Source organism: Ranitomeya variabilis, chromosome 5 (assembly GCF_051348905.1).
Source record: "Ranitomeya variabilis isolate aRanVar5 chromosome 5, aRanVar5.hap1, whole genome shotgun sequence".
Taxonomy (NCBI): domain Eukaryota; kingdom Metazoa; phylum Chordata; class Amphibia; order Anura; family Dendrobatidae; genus Ranitomeya; species Ranitomeya variabilis.
In genome coordinates, this window is record NC_135236.1 from 531,707,736 (window position 1) to 531,720,316 (window position 12,581).

Here is a 12,581-nt window from a genome sequence, read left to right on the forward strand (position 1 = left end):
GTCTTCTTAGGTGATTTGAGTGAGACAGCCCGCCTATAACTGACTGTCCTGCCGTAGGTTTGAAGTAAGGCCTGGAGCTCAATACTTCCTCGGCGTTCCGGCCACGCGCCTCAGTAGGATGTTGCCTCGTCTTACAGCACGACTCCTACTGGTGTTTCTCCTTGTTGCGTCGATCTCGTTTCTCACTCAGCACAATAAACCTCGCTTCTTGTCCTTTCTTGGGGTACCGCCGCAATCAAGTGCAGGCGCGGTCCCGTAACGTTCTCTCTGTTCGCTAGGCCACTGTCAGGATCCCACCCCTGACAGGGACCCCCCTGAATCTTCCCCTGCAACACCCTCTGCCACAGGATGTTGCCTGGTTCCAACCCAGTCAGCTTCTCTCTAACTTCCTCTCTAACCCCCAGTTTTACCAGATTGTGAGGAGTGGCCTAATACATAGCACCCTTAGCTCCCCCTGGAGGCCAGACTGTGAAGTGTATTGGTGTCTGTGATACCTGGTCAGGTGAACTCCTTCAGTGCCATCAGACGTACCATAGCCCCCCTTAGCGGCGGAGCACCAGTACTGCAACGACCAGGACTCTGGGGCGCTGCGCTCCCCCCCGGTTAAATCCAGTACTCCTGGACTGGGAAGAAAACAACAATACATGTCAGCAAAAAGACATACAATTTTGAAATGCAATAACAATAAGCAAATTTGAACAGAGCTTCCCTTTATGGGAGGTGAGGACACTTGAACGTTACAAACATGGTTAAATACTTTAAATAACATACTATAAAAAACATTTCCTACCCAACCGGGTATTCTACTACGTGCAAATTTTTGAACAATAATCTAACGTTGCCTTTAAGGACGTACACACTGAATCCACTAAAGACCTTCTTATAAAACACTATAAGGCTAATCAACTTTTCTTCATTCTCCTCCTTTACATCTGCAGGACCGCCTGTCTATCTGCCCCAGGCCTACTGCCTCTCGTTCGGTTGCAGGACTGCCCCTTTCCGCCCGGGCCTACTGCCTTTCTGCTACTATACACAGTATAGAACGTATCATCCATCTCTCAGTTCAAGATCACTGAGCCATCTCTGTATGGCTCCTAAGAGGACTCACCGACTAACCCCGCACGGGTCCACTTCCTGTCCTCATTCTCTGACACATCATTAAACATTTCTTACTATCAACTGTCTGACTACATATAACTTTACATGTAAGCATTATCACTATTTCTCTTAAGGCATCATTATACTTTAAGTGCTATGGGTGAACGTTCCCTTTAAGAGGGGACCAAGTCTCTATGAGGTAGTGCAACTTCTCAAGCTGCAAGTCCGTATGCAGTAAGGACTCTGGTGCTGTTTCCAGGAACAGTTTCTTCGCAAAGAGTCCTTTCTTTTGTAAAACCAGTAGAGGGCACCTTTAAGAAGGTGCGAACTATTTACAATGAGTTTGTAATCATGCAGTGTTCATGATCCAGCAGTTCTTTCAACAATGATGAACAAGAAACAAAAACAAAAGCAAAAAGACAAAATAGGGATCCCGGGTAAACGAAGGGATCCCTTTAAGAGTTAACCCTAGCCGGGTTGTAGCAGCAAGAAAGGCGCATAGAAAGACGAACAGTTAACTATTTACATCCTTGTCGAACATTAGGGCTTCATAGTAAATTGCAAGACATCAGCCGGTAGTGGACATCTCCTGACCGTGGCGGCCTCGGTCCCTGGTCTCCGGCTGATGTGATGTCAGTATCGGTGGTTGGTTTCTCGGGTGCAGTCAGGTCACCTGGTGTCTGGATTCGAAGGCTAACCCTAGCTGCGAGCTCAGTAGCCGCAACAAGGCTTACGGTGGCAATAGTAGCAAGATCCGTCAAGTCTGGTTCAATCATGGTCGAGGCAACAGGTGACGCCACCTCAGGCCCACATCGTTGGACGTTCCGAGCGCACCATCCTTGTGCACTCTGGTGGCGGGTGTAGGTCACCTGGTCCCCCCTTTGCAATAGTGGGTCACCATATCGGTTGCGGAAAGGAGTCTTCACATCGTGACTAGTAACGAAGACGTCAGTCGGTAGTCCCGGTTCCTGTATGGAGCCCCAACCCTGCTTTGGGTGAAAGGCCAACACAGTTCCTCGCTTTACCACGTCTCTCCTGCCGTGCGCAGGCTTTGGGTGTTTCACTTGTGGCGCGTCAGTTTGTTCTGTCTCTTTTCGGTTTTTCCAGTGTAAGATCAGGCATTGTTTATATTGTTCCCAAGTGAGCACAGCAAGGGTGAGGCCTTCCTCCCGAGCTCCATCTGGCCCAATCCGGGGGGTATCCCACTGAAAGAGTACCCCCTCTGAGCTCACATCTAGGGGTTCCCCCATCTTGACCGGTAGCAGAGTCACCAGCTTCCCCATCGTGTCGGGGGTTAGCACGACCAGCTCCGCTGAGAGGAACTGGTCATTGTTGGGGTGAGGAGCGGTCGCGGGAGCGGGATAGGCCGGGGGAGTAGGGGCGCCTTCCATACCTGCCCCTGATGTGGTTCCACCGATGTTGATCCGTTCCGCTGACAAGGACACTGGAATCGGCCGCAGCCCGGACCGCGGTTCCTCCAAGGCGGCCTCTCGATGTGGCTCCGCTCTCCACGGCTCCGCACCTGCTGGCTCCGCGGTCGGAATAGGTAGGCTCGGCTCCTCCGCCGGCGGCTCCAAGGAGTTCAGATCCTTCAGCTGCGGTGGATGCGGTTCCGCCTCTAGTGGGTGAGGGCAAACCGGAATCACTTCGTCGTTGCTTGGGCACCTGCTGATCATCTTCGCTGTCTTGAGATCGGCAGCCGTGCATGCACCTGACTCCGCCATTTCTCCGGGGTCGAGCTCCCTCTTCACCTCGTTCCCGCCGTTGCAAATCAGGGGGGGTTCTCCTCTGCTGCTGGGCAGGTCGTCATCCCGCAGCAGAAGTCGGAGGGGGCGGTCGCTGCTTTCGGCGCCGCTTTGGTAGTCTCCTCCCATGACACGCCCTTCTGCTTCCCCTGCGTTGTAATGGCGGTGGTTCTTGGCGGGAACTTTTGGCGGCAAGTGGCAATGCACAGTCTTTGCAATAAGTCACAGTCCAAGTACAATAAATCACAGTTCCAAGGCACACATGACCTGATTCTTCAGGCTTAAGTAGATCCTGTTCGTGACGCCAAGTTGTAGCGCCCCACGGCCGCAGGGTCGAGGGGTACCCGTTACTGGGCCTCTGAGTCTCGGTCCTGGGGTTGTCACGGTGGCTAGACCCGGTCCGTGACCCTGCTGAGGGGCGCCCAATGAAAGGTGTGGGTGGTGACGATGTTGTGGTGCGGTGCAGGTCGCTGTAAATAACGAGGACACCAGGTTGCAGTCTCTTTACCTCTTTACTGAAGGCCTCAAGATCCTCAGTCCGGAATACGGTTAACCGGGCTGTGGGAGTCCGGCCGGTCTGATGGCACCTCCAGAGTTCCCTTTGCAGGTGGAAATCTGTGCCTACCTTCTAGCGCTTGTGTGTTGTGGTCCTCCCCTGTTGTGCTTACGGGATAGTCCCCACAACTGTTGTGTCTGTTTCTGAAGTTCCCTCACAACTCGATTATGATGTTCTGCTTCGTCCCTCGGATGATATGGCTAGGACGCACCCGTATGACGGGTAGGCTCGGAGTTCTTCTGGGACCCTAGTGTCGCCCCTCTCCAGTTGTTGCCCCCTATGTCTTCTTAGGTGATTTGAGTGAGACAGCCCACCTATAACTGACTGTCCTGCCGTAGGTTTGAAGTAAGGCCTGGAGCTCAATACTTCCTCGGCGTTCCGGCCACCGGCTACGCGCCTCAGTAGGATGTTGCCTCGTCTTACAGCACGACTCCTACTGGTGTTTCTCCTTGTTGCGTCGATCTCGTTTCTCACTCAGCACAATAAACCTCGCTTCTTGTCCTTTCTTGGGGTACCGCCGCGATCAAGTGCAGGCGCGGTCCCGTAATGTTCTCTCTGTTCGCTAGGCCTCTGTCAGGATCCCACCCCTGACAGGGACCCCCCTGAATCTTCCCCTGCAACACCCTCTGCCACAGGATGTTGCCTGGTTCCAACCCAGTCAGCTTCTCTCTAACTTCCTCTCTAACCCCCAGTTTTACCAGATTGTGAGGAGTGGCCTAATACATAGCACCCTTAGCTCCCCCTGGAGGCCAGACTGTGAAGTGTATTGGTGTCTGTGATACCTGGTCAGGTGAACTCCTTCAGTGCCATCAGACGTACCATAGCCCCCCTTAGCGGCGGAGCACCAGTACTGCAACGACCAGGACTCTGGGGCGCTGCACATACATACACTCATTTTTATATATATAGATACACAGGACTGGGCTGGCTCACAGGAGAATGGGTGAATCCCCTAGTGGGCCTCTCACTTACCTACATGAGAAGTAGTTGGCACAATACACTTTAACACATGCCACAATTCATGATGCACAGATACAATATGCTGAAACGTGGACTGGTGGCGGAACCACAGAATTAGCTCAAGATATTTATATGCTGAACTGTGAACTGGTGGCTGGACCCAGGACCGGCTCCAGGTTTTTGTGGGCCCCGAGCGAAAGAATCTCAGTGGGCCCCTTTAACATACTCCACAATTCATGATGCACAAATACAGCAGAGAGATATAGGTATAGTACAATGCCAAAGATTTCACTTACTTCTTACATTACATGAGTGATAGCTATTGTAAATTCTACAGTAGCTCAGAAACCGAACAGTATAGTCCTCGATACAGTATTATGGGCACCACATAGTGCTCCATCCAGAATAACGAGCCCCATATATTGCTCCATACAGTATTAGGCCGGTTTCACATGTCAGTGATTCCGGTATGTGAGGTGTCAGTTTTCTCACGTACCGGAGACACTGACTCACGTAGACACATTAAAATCAATGTGTGTCTGCACATGTCAGTGTGTTTTCACGGACCGTGTGTCCGTTTGAAAAACACGGAGACATGTCAGTGTTCGTGGGAGCGCACGGATCACACGGACCCATTAAAGTCAATGGGTCCGTGTAAAACACGTACCGCACACGGATGCTGTCCGTGTGCCGTCCGTGTGCCATGCAGGAGACAGCGCTACAGTAAGCGCTGTCCCCCCTGCGTGGTGCTGAAGCTGCCATTCATTTCTTCTCTCCAGCAGCGTTTGCTGGAGAGAAGAAATGAAAAATCTTTTTTTTTTTTTTTTTTGGTGTTAAAAAAACCGACCGCTGGAAAGAAAATACTCACCCCGCTCCCTCGAAGCGTCCTCTCCACGCTGCAGCTTCTCCTGTATGAGCGGTCACGTGGTGCCGCCCATTACAGTGATGAATATGTGGCTCCACCTCCCATAGGGAGGTTTTATTACCGGGAACATTATTTTAACACCAAAAAAAAAAGATTTTTAATTTCTTCTCTCCAGCGAACGCTGCTGGAGAGAAGAAATGAATGGCGGCTTCAGCACCAGATGCAGGGGACAGCGCTTATCTCTAGCGCTGTCTCCTGCACGGTCCGTGTGGTACCCAGTCGGCACACGGCTGCCGCACGTGTGCCAGACTGATGTGCCACGTGAGCACATGGACACACAGACACGGATAACTCCGGTACCGATTTTTCCGGTACCGGAATTATCTGGACGTGTGGCACAGGCCTTATGGGCACCACATAATGCTGTAGACAGAATAATGGACCCCATATATTGCTCCATACAGTATTATGGGCACCACATAGTGCTCCATCCAAAATAACGATCCCCATATATTGCTCCATACAGTATTATGGGCACCACATAGTGCTCCATCCAGAATAACGAGCCCCATATATTGCTCCATACAGTATTATGGGCACCACATAATGCTGCAGACAGAATAATGGACCCCATATATTGCTCCATATAGTATTATGGGCACCACATAGTGCTCCATCCAGAATAACGAGCCCCATATATTGCTCCATACAGTGTTATGTGCACCACATAATGCTGTAGACAGAATAATGGACCCCATGTATTGCGCCATACAGTATTATGGGCACCACATAGTGCTCCATCCAGAATAACGAGCCCCATATATTGCTCCATACAGTATTATGGGCACCACATAATGCTGTAGACAGAATAATGGACCCCATATATTGCGCCATACAGTATTATGGGCACCACATAGTGCTCCATCCAGAATAACGAGCCCCATATATTGCTCCATACAGTATTATGGGCACCACAATGCTGCAGACAGAATAATGGACCCCATATATTGCTCCATACAGTATTATGGGCACCACATAGTGCTCAATACAGAATAATGAGGCCCATATATTGCTTCATACAGAATAATGGTCCCTATATATTGCTCCATACAGTATTATGGGCACCACATAGTGCTCAATACAGAATAATGAGCCCCATATATTGCTTCATACAGAACAATGGACCCCATATATTGCTCCATACAATATAATGAGCCCCATATATTGCTCCATACATTATAATGAGCCCCATATATTGCTCCATGCAGCATAATGAGCCCCATATAATGCTCCATACATTATGAGCCCCATATAATGCTCCATACAGAATGGGCCACATATAATGCTCCGTACTTAATGGCCCTATATATTGCTCCATACATAATGACCATATGTCTAGCCCACCTGGCTTGGGCTATGAACAAGAGTGTTTAAATGTGCAGCACAACTTGTTCCAGGATTGCCGTGTCGGGGACATTGTCTTGCCACCTTATGTGGCGAGGTCTGGAGAGACAGCTCAGGTGAAAGTGATTGAGCTGTTTGGCTTGTTGACTGTGGACAGGCCAGGTTTCGCAGGCATAGAGAAGTGTGGCAAGGACCACCACGCAGTAGACCCTCATCTTGGCTGTAAATCCTCTTCATTCCCAGACATTCTCAGTATCCTGAAGACAATGCTGGCTTTGGCAATTCTGTTGTTGACCTCAGCGTCTATGGTCACTATGGGAGAGAGTGTGTTACCCAGGTAGGTGAAGTTGTCAACTGCTTTGAAGTTGTGCTCCTTCATCATATTGCGTGACTGCTGGTATGGTTTTCCTGAAGCAGGTTGGTGCATAACTTTGGGCTTTCTAGTATTGGTAACGAGATCGCAGTTGTCGCAAGCTTGTGAAAAATAGTCCATTTCATGCTGCATCTACTGCTCTGTGTTGGCGTTGAGTGTGCTAAAGGCATCTTTCAACATGGTAGAAAATAGCATACTGAGCAGGGTCGGTGTGAATACGGAGCCTTGTTTTACACCATTTGTAACTGGGAAGGCCTCCGATTCGTCTCCATAATTTATACAAATAGGAAAACTTTGGATTTTTTTTTTTTTATTTTATGATTTTATAATTCACTTTTAAAGCTGCTCATTGTTTAACTAGATTATTATTACTTGTAGATCAATACATCGGTGAATTTATATGGAACAAGCATTTTTCATCTCCTATGCTATAAACATAATGGACATGCATATAGCAAGTTATATATAGTATTGCTGTTCCAAGGTAAAAATCAAATTACTTATAATTGCTACTGTAAGACATCATTACAGAGTATTGTGTCTGGATAAGCTCCTGCACATGTATGCTTTAGTCATTCAGTACTATGTGGCCAGTGAAATTATTGTTAGGTGACTATCCTGAACAATGTTTTTTTCTTTTGCAGGCACAAGAACATATCTCGGCAAGTTCAACTAATGTTTGGTGTTGCAGTCTCTCTCTCATTATATATATACTAGTGGTAATATATGGTCTGGTCATGGTGTAATAGTATTTCCCCCTTGTATTTAGTATTATACCATCACTATGTGATCGGAATATGTGGTTTGGTCATGGTGTGGCAGTATTTATACTTTGTAAGTGATATTATTTGGTCACTATGTGATGCTAGTATGTGTCCTGGTCATGGTATGGCAGTATTTGTCCCTTGTACTGTATGTGGTATTATTCGGTCACTACGTGGTGGCAGTATTTCCCCCTTGTATGAAGCATTATACCATCACTATGTGATGGGAATATGTGGTCTGGTCATGGTATGGCAGTATTTGTCCCTTGTACTGTATGTGGTATTATTCGGTCACTATGTGGTGGTAATATGTGTTCTAGTCATGGTATGGTGGTATTTGTCCGTTGTATGTGGTAATATTTAGTCACTATGTGCTGGTAATATGTGGTCTCATCATAGTGTGGTGGTATTTGTCTCTTGTATGCGGTATTATTCGGTCACTATGTATTGGTAATATGTGGTTTGGTCATGGTTTAATAGCTCTATTCGGTTGCTTATATGCTCTGTTATTGAATACTGGGGTGATAATTTACATAGAAAAAATGGTTATCCAGCTCGCCCATAAAATGAAGCTTCCAGTAGTGCAGGGACATGAGAGCCTGTGTTGGCAGCAGGAAATAAAGACATCTTGGTAGAGATTTCCTGCTACCGACACAGGCTCTCATGTATCTGCACAATCAGAGGACTTAAGTTTATGGGTGAGCTGGATAACCATTTTTTCTTTCCCAACCAAATTGTCTTGATTTCCTACTGCCGATACAGGCTCTCATGTCCCTGCAACAGCGGAGGACTTCAGAGCATGGGTGAGCTGGATAACCATTTTTTTTCTATGTAAATGATCACCCCAGTATTCAATAACAGAGCATACAGTATAAGAAACCAAATAGAGCTATTAAGCATGTATTTCTCGACGCATTTCTCCTCCAATCGGTTTCGTCAGGAGACTTACTCAATTTTGTTATGAGGATTAACAAGTATCTTAGCTCAATCAGATGACTCAAAATTTCCAGGAGTCTAGTGTGCATTCGGGGGAACGGTGTCCATCCATCCATGCCAGGCAACTGTCAGCCATGATCTGGTACTCCTTTTTGGCACTCACTATTGATTACTCGGAGAAAACTACTAGAATTCAGTAGTGCTGTTTATGCTGTCCTGCTTCCTCTTTTTAGTTATTGTTTATTTTTATCTTGTCTTGTATTTTCACGTATTTTAGTCAGTTTTGATCGATTTTGGTGTCCTAAATAAAATTATGTTATTGATTGAATATTTCAGATTATTTATACTCTCGTTGAAGTAGTTTCTTTTTTTATCTCATATTTTGTCTAACTTGAATAGTGCCTTACACTACACATATATTTATGGTAATGCTTTGGGGTTAATTTCCTTCTTATCTAGGTTTAAATATATTACAGCCCTACCCAGCTTTTTAAGAATCAAAATTGGGCAAGACACTTATCATTGGCAAGCACATCGATAGCATTTGCAAGAGGTGCTGGTGACGTAATAGAACATTTAGAGGGTTATCCATGTCCTACTGGACAATAGTTGACCATAGTTGACCATCATTGACGTACCACAGTTGATACATTTAGGAACACATTTTAGAACTACTTCTTGTTTCTACTATTACTAAAGTATTGCCACCATTTGGGACCTTATGCTAAGACATTCTACTTTCACATAGAAACCGAAAAGAGGAATAAAACTGTTGTCTGATGTATTCACAGCCACAGGAGACCATGCTGTGGTGCATTATAGTAAGATGTCTCCAAATAATTTTCACATGAATTACTAAAGTGCAAAATATGTATAATTTATTGGAATTTAAATAAATCACAGGGACAGAGCTCTGAGGTTATTGGCATAAGGTGCTCAGAATATTAAATTATAATTACTTCAAATGGACAACAACCCATGTAGCATTACAATGACAATCTGAGCGAAAGAGCCCATCTAGAAGTACTTAATGTAGCACAATGTCGCTCCTTTTTATTGTACTTAATGAACCACAATGATGCTCCTGTTTTATCGTGGACTATTCCCTTCTTCATTAAATTTGCACACTGGGTAATACAGTTACTTTTTGGAAAAAATAATAGTGTATTTGTGGTTATGTTTATTTTTATAACTAAGTATATCTATTAAACGAATTAAATTGGCAAGTGCATTAAATGGCCGGTAATACCAGAAAACTTGAACACGTCTAGACCGATAGACAATATCCAGAGATATGTGCAGCTTTCTCCAGTATCAGTCTTAAACAATGAGGACCAAGCCCCCCCTTGTAACATGATTGTGGGGGAGGGTATATAGTATATAGTATGAGCGATCAGTTGATCACAGGTTCAAGTCATCTAAAGGGACTAAAAGAAAAAAATGTTTTAAAAAAACAAGAGAAAAATATAAAAATTTTAATCATAACTTTTTCCTACCATTTATAATGAAGAAATTAAAAAACAAAAACATTTTTGATGTTGCCACATTGATAAAAGCCAAATCTATCAACATATAATATTAATAAACCTGAATGGTAAACCATATAATGAAAAGAAAATCTAAATGCATCTGCTCAAAAATTGCAATATAAATATCAAAACGTCATATCTATCCAAAGCAGGCATAAAAAAAACGTCTGCTTGCCACACAAAAAACATACATTTACACAGCTCCATTGGTGAAAAAAAGTTACAGGTCTCAGAAAATGATGACACAAAACAATTATTTTTTTACTTTATTTTGCAAAATTCCACATTTTTTATATCACTGATGCACTGCTGAACCAGCTGCCAGTCAGTGCCGAGGTGTGGTTACAGTCGCTGCTCACTATGTACTGAGTGGTGACATTGAAGTTGCGCTGGCTGCGTCTCTATGACTGCAAGCCCGAGGCTGCCGAGAGGAATAAAGTTACTTTCCTCCCAGCAGCTAGGCTTTCAGTGTGGCAGCCTCATGGCTTTAGAACACTATTAACCTACAGCTGAATCCCAGATTTGTAGGTTGAGCGTTCGCTCACATCTGCGTTTAAAAAATCTCCCTGATGTTCATACTGAAAAGTGTCATGCGAGAGCTAAGAGAGTGTGCAATTTTATTTTTTTTTATCACCTAGCATCTATATATCATCCGTATGGCATGCGTATGTAATCCATTTTTAACATAATCTTTAACACAGTAAAGCTCTATGTAACTTAAAGCTAGTTTACAAAACTAATAAAGCAATCATATACACATAGAAAAATATTACATACCATATTTTTTGGACTATAAGAAGCACCTCAAATTTGTGGGGGGGAAAATAGGAAAAAAAATCTTTATAAAATAGGGGGGTCCGTCTTATTGTCCGAATTTAAGGTATCTTACCTGGGGGCCAGTGGCGGTGGAACGGGGTCACAGGAGGCAGGGTCCCTTCCTCAGGGTGCCGGCGACGGCAGAAGATGTCGGCGATGAGTAGAGCGGACTGTATCAGGACAAGGCTCCATAGGCTTTGATTAGCGGAACTGGGGAACGTTGGGGAAAGCGATGGACCATGTCGAACCTGCATGGGAACTTTGCTTCCTAATAAATTGGTGAAAGAGGGATAGTGTCATGTTTTGATTTCCCTCTATTATTTGTTTCAGGCTTCCAGTTATGGGTTATGTCAGATTCCCCGGACTACATTTGACCTGCCTGGGTGCCAGCACTGACTCTTTAATTAACATTGGTGCGAGTGCAAAGTGATTTTTTGGGGTCACACTGCACTCGACGTATCTATTCGCAGATGTGAGCGAACCCTAATAGTGTTTTTCTGACAGGACAGATTCCCTTTAAATAAAAATAAAACAAATTCTACATGTTTGGCATCAGCGTAATAATTATGAAATGGAGAATTATTTTGCGAGGTAATTTTTTTATTATACTCAGTAAACAGAAAATTAAATCAACGACAGAAACAATTTTTTTTTTCTCAATTTTACGACATTTTCCTTGCTTTTCAGTACAATGAAGGTGAAATGGAGGCCACAGCCACTGGTTCTTACTTCCACCAATCAGTGTGTGCGACTGAGTCAGCAGAGGTGATGACATGTTGCATCTGCAGTACGGCGCCATCAGTGCACACAGCAAAGAGCAGAGTGTTGGTGGAGCGGGAACAAGGCAAGTATGGTTTTTTTTCTTTCCCATGTATGTAGGGTATGTGCCTGTATACAGGGGACTCATGCTGAATATAAGGTGGCTATGTAGAGCTCATGCTGTATATAGGGGACTATGTGAGAGCTCATACTTTATATAGGGAGGGTATTCAGGGGCTAGTATTGTATATAGCGGCTCTGTTTGTTATCATCCTGGACATAGGGGACTCATACTATATATAAGAGGGCTGTGCAGGGGCTCGTACTGTATATAGGAGGGCTGTGTTTGGGTTCATACTGTATATAGGGGGACTGTGTGGGCTCATGCTGTACACAGGGGGCTGTGTGGAGGCTCATGCTGTATATAGGGCGTTGTGTGGGGGCACATGCTGAATATAGGTGGCTGTGGGTAGGCTGATAATAAATATAGAGGAAATGTGTGTGGGCTCATATTGTATATAGGAGGGGTCAGCCTTCTTAATTCTCATCAATACTAAAATATACAATTATAAAATAATTACAATGTATATGTTAATATCAACATTGGGCAGAATTAATTTCAGCTTATTGGTTCAGCCCACCACAACATGTCTCATGTGGCCCCTCAGAGAAATTAATTGGCCACCTCTGCTTTTACGTATCATGGGGCATGTTCTTCTTCTCTCCTGAGTGTTGCTGAGTGTTTATGATGGATAAACCACATACAGTGGGAAGAA